We start from the raw sequence: 10,231 nt of genomic DNA on the forward strand, positions 1-10,231 counted from the left end.
ATCGGCCTTAAATTCATGCAATGAATACATCGTACCCTTGCTCTTCTTGGCATTGACGAATTTTTCAAGCTTTTTCATTTTTTGAGCATCTGCATGCTTATACACATTTACCATTTTAAGGTCAAAAACATCAGTTGCCTTGTGGGGTGTAGAAGATTTCCTTGACCTAACATCGGCAAGTGCCTTGGAAATTGCTTTTCCCTTCTTGCGAATGCGAATAGGAGTATAGGGTGAGGTCAGCTTCTTGGATGGATTGACACCCCTCTTGGATAACAAACTCTGTAAAGCAGAATTTGTGTCCTTTTGTACCTTCACCAACTCCTCAACATTATTTATCAAATCATCCATTCGCTGCTTGCAATAGGTGCATTCACAAGCACATTTCGATGTGTCGGCACCAACAAAGGAAAATCAACCACCAAATCCGCCACAACTAACATCTCCATCAATTGGAGTTTGTCCACCGACATCACCACCAATTGGAGTTTGTCCACCAACATCACCACCAATTGGAGTTTGTCCACCAACAACACCACCAATTGGAGTTTTTCTACCAAAATCAACATCATCATCTATTATTTTTTCACCGGCAATTTCTGCCGCAACGTCATCAACAGCAGGTTGACCACCAGCAATAACACCACCACCGCCAACATCTACCACAACTGATTCCCTTTTGATGGTTGTCACTCCAGCCAATTCTAATTTCATCCCCTCAATCATTTTATCAGGAACAGATTGTAATGGCTCAAAAGAAGAAAGGAATGGCATCTCCAACTCCCGTACTGTCGGGACAAGCCACGGGTGCACAACCTACAACAAAAAAGTAGATATATTAAAATGGTCCTAAATCATGAAATGCAACAGATAACTAGGTTGTTGCAACAGGTGCCATACTTGTTGGACATTGTCCAACAGATTAGTAACTTGTTGCAACAGGTGTCATACTTGTTGGACATTGTCCAACATATTAGTAACTTGTTGCAACAGGTGTCATACTTGTTGGACATTGTCCAACAGATTAGTAACTTGTTGCAACAGGGTCATACTTGTTGGACATTATCCAACAGATGACCAAGTTTATTCTATATATATGTCTTAAGGCTTACCTCTTCCAACGAAGGGTTAAAAAGATCAACACTCAATCTTGTGTTGCTCTTTGCAGTCAGCCATCTAAGCATTCTTGGAAAAGACACTTCTGAAGGGTAGTCCTTCACTTGTTGTTGGAGGTGAGGAATGTCTTCAAATGCCCAAGCCTAGAAAACAAGATACCATCAAAATCAGAATGATGATATAAATACAAAAAGTACAAGAAATTGACATTGCAAATGCTTTACCATGAAAGCCCAAGGGAAGCCATATAAATTGACTGTCTTCACTGTTGGCTTAAGCTCTTTCGATAAATAGTCAACAGTCAACTTGAAGCTTTCCCGGCCCCATCCATGGTTGTTGAATGCCTCATAGTCCTCCGCAAGTTTAAGCAAACCAAGTGGTATGTTCTGACCTGTATCTTTTGCCATAAGAACACAGTGCACAAACCAAACTAAACACAAGGACTGCTTATGCTTTTTTGACATGGTTTTGGACTGCAAATCTACAAGCAGCTTATCTCCTTTGTAACTTTTTCCAACTAACTCCACCAAACCAGTTTCACTCTTATCCTTTCCACCCTTTCCTACTTTCTTGGCTTCTTTGGCTGTCTTGGTAGTCCGGGCTGGCTTATTCAATACAATAGTAGAAAGGTCACAAGGATGACATCTAAGGCCAGTAACTATGGCAAACTCTTTCAAGCCAAAGCACACTGGTATGCCACAGTAATTAATCCAAAGCTCATCCTTTGCATCCGAAAGAATTCTACGCTTCATAAGCCTATATACCATTTTCATTTGAAACCGTGCACCGGTCTCTTCAGGCAGATCCAAATACACCCCAAAACAGTTTTTCCTAAAGAAATCCTCCAACCCCTGCTTTTTAAGAATTAGCCTAAACATATCAAAGTTCTTGCCCATGCCTGATTTGACCGTAAGATTAACGGTCAAATCATTATTTTCATTCAATGGCATCCTCACGACATACTTGTCAATACTGAAAACCTTGACGACCTCAACAATGGAAGGTCTGTTATGATCTATGTCCAATCTACTAGAAGATTCTGCAATTAAATTGGCATTCACACTATTTCTCTTCTTTGTTCTTAATTCAGCTATGAACGTCGACAATTGAACTGTATTTTCGGAAGCACTGCCCTTTTCATCATCTTCATCCAATCCATCTACTCCATCAACAGTTTCTTCAGCTTCTAATTCTTCTTCACTTTGTTAATTTGTATCTACTGCTTCTTGGCTCTGTACTTCCTCTCTTTCTGAGGATTGATTGTCAGTTTGGCTGTCTCTGTCCTCTATATTTGCTGATTCAACAATAGATTTTGCTAAATCAGAAAGATTCTCTAATGATGATTGCACTCTAGCTTTTTTATTATCTCTATGACCCTCAGTTGATTTCTCAACCTTTCTTTTGGCTGGAGACATTTTATCTACACACAGGAGAAAAAAAAAGCTTCAACTGATTAGTGCATCATTCAAAGTAAACAAATAATAACAAGTGCAGCATTTGATCAAACAAAATACAACAAGTAACAGAATTCCCCAACAACTGAAGAATTTGTTGCAACAAATGATGTAACTGTTGCAACAAGTGAATAGGTTGTTGCAACAGATTCTTCAGTTGTTGAATAAGTGATTAAGGTGTTGTATATCTTCTACAAACACAAACAAATAACTGAAGCAATGCCCAACAGATTTATAGTTGTTGCAACATATTGTATAGTTGTTGCAACAAGTGTATAACTTGTTGCAACAACTATAAATCTGTTGGACATCTTCTACAAACAGAACCAAAAGACTGAAGCTAAGTCCAACAGATTTGTAGCTGTTGCAACATATGGTATACTTGTTGCAGCAAGTGTACAACTTGTTGCAACAACTATAAATCTGTTGGACATCTTCTACAAACAGAACCAAAGGACTGAAGCTAAGTCCAACAGATTTGTAGTTGTTGCAACATATGGTATACTTGGTGCAACAAGTGTATAACTTGTTGCAACAACTATAAATCTGTTGGGCATCTTCTACAAACAGAACCAAAGACTGAAGCTAAGTCCAACAGATTTGTAGTTGTTGCAACATATTGTATACTTGTTGAAACAAGTGTATAACTTATTGCAACAACTAAAAATCTGTTGGATATCTTCTACAAAACAGAACAAAAAAATTGAAGCTATGTCTAACACATTTGTAGTTGTTGCCACATATTGTATACTTGTTGCAACAAGTGTATAACTTGTTGCAATAACTAAAAATATGTTGGATGTCTTCTATAAACAGAACCAAAAAACTGAAGCTATGTCCAACAAATTTGTAGTTGTTGCAACATATTATCTACTTGTTGGCACAAGTGTAGAAATTGTTGCAACAGCTAAAAATTTATTGGACATAGCTTCTATAAACAGAACCAGATAAATACCAGGACAAGAACAAAAAAACCATCTATTGGATATCCACTCCTAAACCCTGAACCATACAAGGACAACAGCAGAAAAAAACCATTTATTTCACTACAAACACACAACAACAACAACAACAACAACAACAAAAACAACAATAACAACAACAAGATGGATTTTATCCAAGCTTTTTCTGAACACTTAACCAAACCAAAACAACAAGCATCTACTTCCAAGACAACAGCCAAATCGTCTACTACAGACACATAATCATACAAGTTAAACAAAATACACCAAATGTATGTGCAATAATTGTTTATCCTTTCTTTTGCTAAACCATACCATAACAGGACAACACTAACACCAACATCAACATCAACATCAACACCAACACCAACACCACCACTAACACCAACACCAACAACAGTATTTCACTACAAATACACTAAATAGAGGTTTTTAAAGCAAGCAACCTCAGCAACTGTCTGCAACTGTCAAACAAGTGCTGAAGTTGCTGCAGCAACTTACTCATCTGTTCGAAAAAGTCAACAAGATTGCAAGCCATTTTTTTGAAATCTTAAGGAGAACAAGAACAAAAACATCACAAAAAACCATAATTTGAGAACAATGTACGCTATTTACAAACGCAAAAATCCCAACAAGTCAAACAAATACCCTAAATAAGGGTTTCTCGAACAAGGAACAACAAAATAAACAACATTGAAGACAAACCCATGTTCTTCTTCTTCTTTTTCTACAACCAAAATCATCAATTTCTACCAAATAACTTTTGGAACAAGTGAAATAAAAACTTTACCTTGATAAAAGAAGAAGCAGCAGCGGCTATAGACGAGGGTGAAGAAGAAGATGACAAGAAAAGAGGAGAGATGAGAGACGTCCAAGTGAAGGAGATTAACTGTTTGCTTGGGAGTTTTGATTTGAAATTTGGAAGAAGTGCGAGGGAGTTGTGGGGAGGAACGGTTTGGGAAGTTTTGAATATTGGGTGGGTGTTTTAGTATAATGGGCGGGTGTTTTGGGTTTTTTTGTAGTTTGTAAAAGATTAAGAAGTTTTAAAAATTACATTTTGGACCCCAATCTTCTTAATCCCAAATTTAATTGGGTTTTGATGTGGGGTGGGCCCTACACGTCACCTTTAGTAATTTCAAGACTTTTTAGTCACCTAGAGTTAATTCTTCGAAGAAACTTAGAGAAGAAAGTAATGAAAGCATTCTTAAATGTACTTCACTTGTTAATCTGTGAAATGCAGCTTCCTTATCCTTCGCCCTGATGAGTATGTAGATCTTGTTTACCTTTGGTGTTGTTCTTAGCATCTTTTCAATCAGAGCTGCAAAATTAGAGATGTCTAGGATTGAGCTTGCCATTGAACTTTGAGAATAGTATACATAGAGATTAAGTTCAAGTGCCATATATGTACTGACGCCATAACAAATATCTATATAATCATATTACTTATTAGATAACTATATGTAAATCTCTTAATAAATATTAATTTTTAATTTTATGAAAATGTGGTAACTAACATGCACATATGCTACTCTTTGTCTCAATTTATGTGATGCACGTTCAATTTTAGTATGTTTCAAAAAAAAAATGATACACTTTTTATATTTATAAACAATTTAACTTTATACTTTTTTATTTTTATTCTTAATGAAATGATTTATAGTCATACAAATATTTAATGTTCATTTTAGACCATAATTTTCAAAAGTGTTCGTTTCTAATTTATTAAACTTTGTGTCCACTTAAAATGCATCACATAATATGATATAGATTAAAGGGAATTAGCGAGAAGTGTAAAAAATAATCTTTACACTATAAATGTTTTTACCTAATTAATTTAATACATACTTACGAAGGCTAATTAAAATAATGAAACTGCATGTACCTTTTGCAAGGAACCCTGTAGCACCAGTGACAAGAATATTCTTCCCTTCAAAAAACTCAACAATCCCTATACCATTATTACCATGCTGAAACTGCATGGTTGCTGCAGCATTATTGACTGCTTTGAGTTGAGAATATTGTTGACAGTCTCCTACATTTTTAGACTTCATGTGAAAGAATTTTTTTCTGGCTCTTTTATGGTTCTCTAATGATGAAATATTCTTATTATATTCAAAGCTAGGAGAAAGATAATTTTTAGAAAATAATTTAGTTGGTTCCCTTGTGTTACAGGGAAAAATATTTTTGAAGAGAAGCATATTGGCAATTGGCGAAAAAAAAAGGAGAAGTTGTAGGATTGGAACTAAAATGATATTTTCTATTTATAGAGCTAGGGGAGTGTAAGGACAGTAACATTGTCGACCACATCTTTTTTCCTGAGATCTGTTTAATTTAAATTCTTACCTTCCTAATTAAAGCTTTATGTTCTTTTTTTTTTTTCTTTTTTTGTTTTTGTCTTTGTTTATGTGGGGAGAGGTTGTTTAGCGTTTAGCGATCTCATCTAAAAACAAAAGCGGTTAAGGAGAGCATATTTTTAACAGAAAAAGGGTTAGATTTTCCCTTGTACTCTTCAAAAAAAATTATATTCGCCATAATCTTTTTGATATACTAGTTTAGTGTACGCGCGTTGCGCGTGTCTCTCGTATTAATGATAAAAAAACTTTTAAAAATAACAAAATAATATGGTCAAAAGATATTTTTGCGTTATAATATAAATTAACCAAAAATTACAGTTATTATAGTTCTTGTATAATTTTTAGCTCGATCGTCATCTAATTCTACTTATGATTTCTTTCTAAGGTACTTCACACGTAATCAATTATACAAATACGTGATTTTTCTATTCCTTTTCCTTTGTATAAAATACTAATCAACCTCTTTACTCTTTTAAGAGGATACATACCTCCCTAGGAGGTGAGCCTCTTGTCTCTGTAGTAGTAATCTAGGTGCAAATAGCTATTTGTTGGATTTGTTTTTCTGTGATCAGCAAGCTAAGATGTGGCTATGCTGAAGTTTTGTAAAACTCAACTAGTGATTAATAAAATAAGTTAGTTATATAAAAAAAAATCACATTAGAATTTTTTTTAATTATTTTTGATTTTTTTTTTTAACTTAATTTCATTTGACAATAACCATAGACAAAAAAATGAATGTACTTCCAAATTCCAACAAAAAGAATTCCATAATTTTCATTGAGGTCTAAATTTATGCCGACCTCTTACCTCTGTATGAATTATCATCGATGTTTTCGTACTTTTTATCAAACCCATGTTTACATACCTTTTTAAAAATTAGGCAATTTCCAGGATCTATTAATGACTTTGATTTCATTAAACATACACATTTAATTTACTCTTTTTTCCACAGAATGTACATCCCAGGGAAGTAACATATGTAGTTCAATTAAGGACATGATTTATGTAACATAAAATCATAATTGATTTCAAAGTCCTAAATAGGACTTTCTACCTAGTTCAAATGAATAAGATTGAATAATCAAAATTCTAGTCGATTTGAAAGTTTTAAATATTAGAAAAAACAATTAAATGACTATTTACATCATCGCTAAATACACAAAAGAAGGTTTTGCATAGCATTATCAGTTTCTATTGAACTATCTTTGTCCTTTTTTGTGAAACCTAGCTGCGACATTACACAATTATTGCGTTAAATTGTAATCAAAACATCAAATATTGGAATAATTACTAAATAAAAATCAGAATAAACACGAGTTAAGGCAGATTAACTTTCGTACTAATTGTTGGGGTAAGTCTTTTTTTGGGTAAAACGATATACAAAAGTCAAAGTGGTTTATTTATAGTAAATTTAAAAAGTTAAAAAAATACAAGTTCCTGCATAGTTCAAATAAGAAAAGATTTAATAATTAAATTATAATTAATTTTAAATTTTTAAATATTAGGAGAATATAAATAATATTAAACCATGTATACCTGACTCACAATTTTTTAAATGTCATTTCGAAAGTACTTTTAGAATTTAATATTGAGTTAGAGATTATAATAATTGAAGCGATTGAAATAATTTGTATCTAATTATACTATTTGTTAAACTCCTATTTATCTTTTGGTACACGGAATTTATAGACTGCAACGACCCGTTTGATCGTTATGCGCGTTGTGACAATTTTACCTCCGTTGACCCTTTCCCTTACCCCATTAGAGTGCTTTTGACCCGCGGGGATGGGCGCCACTGTTCCCGAGTTCATCGGGCGAGTTTTGGTAGGATTTGAGGAAATTAGAACCTTAAACTGAAAATTGTTTGACCAATAGTTGACTTTTGGGTAAATGAACTTTTCTTTGGAATTCCGTCGATTCCATGAGGTCTGAAGGGTCGATTAGGACTTGGTGGGGTGTTTGATTCGATTCCCGAGACTTTCGGGGGCGTTTTGTACCCTTGGTTGGAAACTTGGTTTTGGCCGTTTGGGGGTTGACTGAGTCAAGACGACCTCCGTTGGAAATTTCGAGGGCACGATTGAGTTCGTAGAGCTTTTTTACATGTGTTTGCATATTCAGTTTGTATCCGGGAGGTCTCAGATGGATGTCGCGATTTTGGGTGAACTTGGTGAAAACCAATTTTTTTGGTTTTCTGATGTGTCGCTTCTGCGATGGTTTGGCCACGTCTACAGGCCTGTCCAGGCAAGGCCTGGTCCGCAGATGTGAGTCCCTGTTGATTCGGGTTTTCCCCGCACCTGCAAGGTCTCTTCCGCAGGCGCGGTACCGCGCATGCGGCCCTTCCGTCGCATCAGTGCAAGTGCTGAGTCATTAATGAATACCGCCTTAGCGGACGAGTATCGATCCACCGAGGCGGGATCATGTAGGCGGACGGAGCTCCGCGTAAGCGGAAATCGCTGAATCAGAAACCAGTAGATTCACTATTCCAAACCCTTTTTCTTCGATGCACCAAAATTGAAACCTAGAGCAATAGTTGGGCGATTTGTGGAGTTCTTGGCTTGGTTCTTCATCAGGTAAGTCTTTTTCACCTTAATTTATGTTTATCTATGGTCTAATGTGAGAATCTATGGTGGGATTAAGAGGGTTAATTGGAAAGAAAGTTTGTAGACTCTAAGTATTGACTTTATGAATCTTATTCTATCAAAATAAGTTTTGATTGGAAAATCTTGTTAATCTAGTCATAAAATACTTGGGATAACTAGATACTAAGTTGAATCTCTCTTAATTTTATGGATTTTGACTATGGAAACGCTAGGGTTTCTTTATAATTTGGGTTTTTTTTTTTATTAAAGGATGTAATTGATGATTAATTGAGTAGTGGTATTGAGCCTCTTAAGCATTGGGTAACCGATTTTTACTCAAAATTCCTATTTTGCCCTTGTGGGCCTCGGTTCTCTTTAAGAGTTTTTTTTTATTCAAATCGTATTGTAGCATTATGGGTATTGTTAGTCTCCGTTTCTAATGTAAATTACATTGTTGAATAGACTTCAAACGTTCGGAAGCTCTTCGAAAGGGCAAGGTTCTCGTTGGATAGTTCGTGGCACCTGCTCGGCTTTGAGGTAGGGACCTTTCAGTTAGACTCCAATTAGTGAAGCATATGTAGGAGTTAGATATTGACGGGGAAAACATGTTAGCATTTGGGTATGGTGTGGAGGTGAATGTCGATTAGGTTGGTTCTGTTGTTGTTTGTTGGGCTTGTCGCCCTATTTGCTATGTTGTGATTGTGTTGCATTCATCTCTATCTTGTTATATCACTTCTCATCGGAAAAAGGAAGAATAATGAGACTATGCTTGAATTGTGACGTGCACTTATGATAAGACACAAGTGAGATCTTGATTATGATTTACTGTTGATGATGATATCATGCACGATATACATCCTCATTTAATATGTTATTTTGATATTGCATCGTGACTTGGTACTGATGATAATAAGTGAGAAAGTTTAACATTCGAGGTCTTTGCCGGATTGTGTAAAAGAGAGATGCGATTTCGTGCCCAAGGTTTCTTACTGGGACGAGGTGTGTTTACTCGCTGCCCAATGTTTTTTGCGGGGACGAGGGTGTACATGGACTTCGCGGATCCCCCATGAGTCATGGCTATTGAGACGTCGAGATTTCTGTCCTTAGCATATGTGTACAGGTTGAGGTATTGGTCATTGCATTTCATCCACTCGCATTGCATTTATATATCATTTCATGGTGCATTTCCGCATTGATTCTTTGCATGATGATTTATTTGAGATCTACTAGGGTTCCTATTACTGTTTTACTTGAATATGCTTAGTGACTGTCCTTGATTGCTTACATGTCTACTTATTGATTTCTTTCTTCGTATGTGTGAACTAATTGTTGTCGGCCTATGATACCTACTAGTACATAGTGTTTTTAGTGCAAAGTTCACTACAGGATCTACGTCAAGCCCTCATGAGTGATTTCTGAGGCATCATATCCGAGTTTCCAGGGTGAGCATCGTTGCAGACCCGCAGCCCAGAAAACTCTCTATTATTATATTTGTCCTCTCTGTTTCGAGATAGTATTCAGACTTATGTATTTCGTATTCAGACTTGTATTATGTAGTGGCTTTTGTACTGTGACTTGACCAGATCCTTAGGATGTCGTTTGTATTTCCGTACTTAGTATTTATCTATGATATTGAGACTGCTTGTGTGTTATTTAATCTTCCGCATGTTAATACTAATACATGGTAAAGTAAGGGGAGGGTTCGCCCACCAAGGAAGGGTTAGCGTGGGTGTCCGCTCGACCCGCTAGTTGGGTCGTGACATAGACGG

This window comes from Lycium barbarum, chromosome 11 (genome assembly GCF_019175385.1).
Source record: "Lycium barbarum isolate Lr01 chromosome 11, ASM1917538v2, whole genome shotgun sequence".
NCBI classification, from domain to species: domain Eukaryota; kingdom Viridiplantae; phylum Streptophyta; class Magnoliopsida; order Solanales; family Solanaceae; genus Lycium; species Lycium barbarum.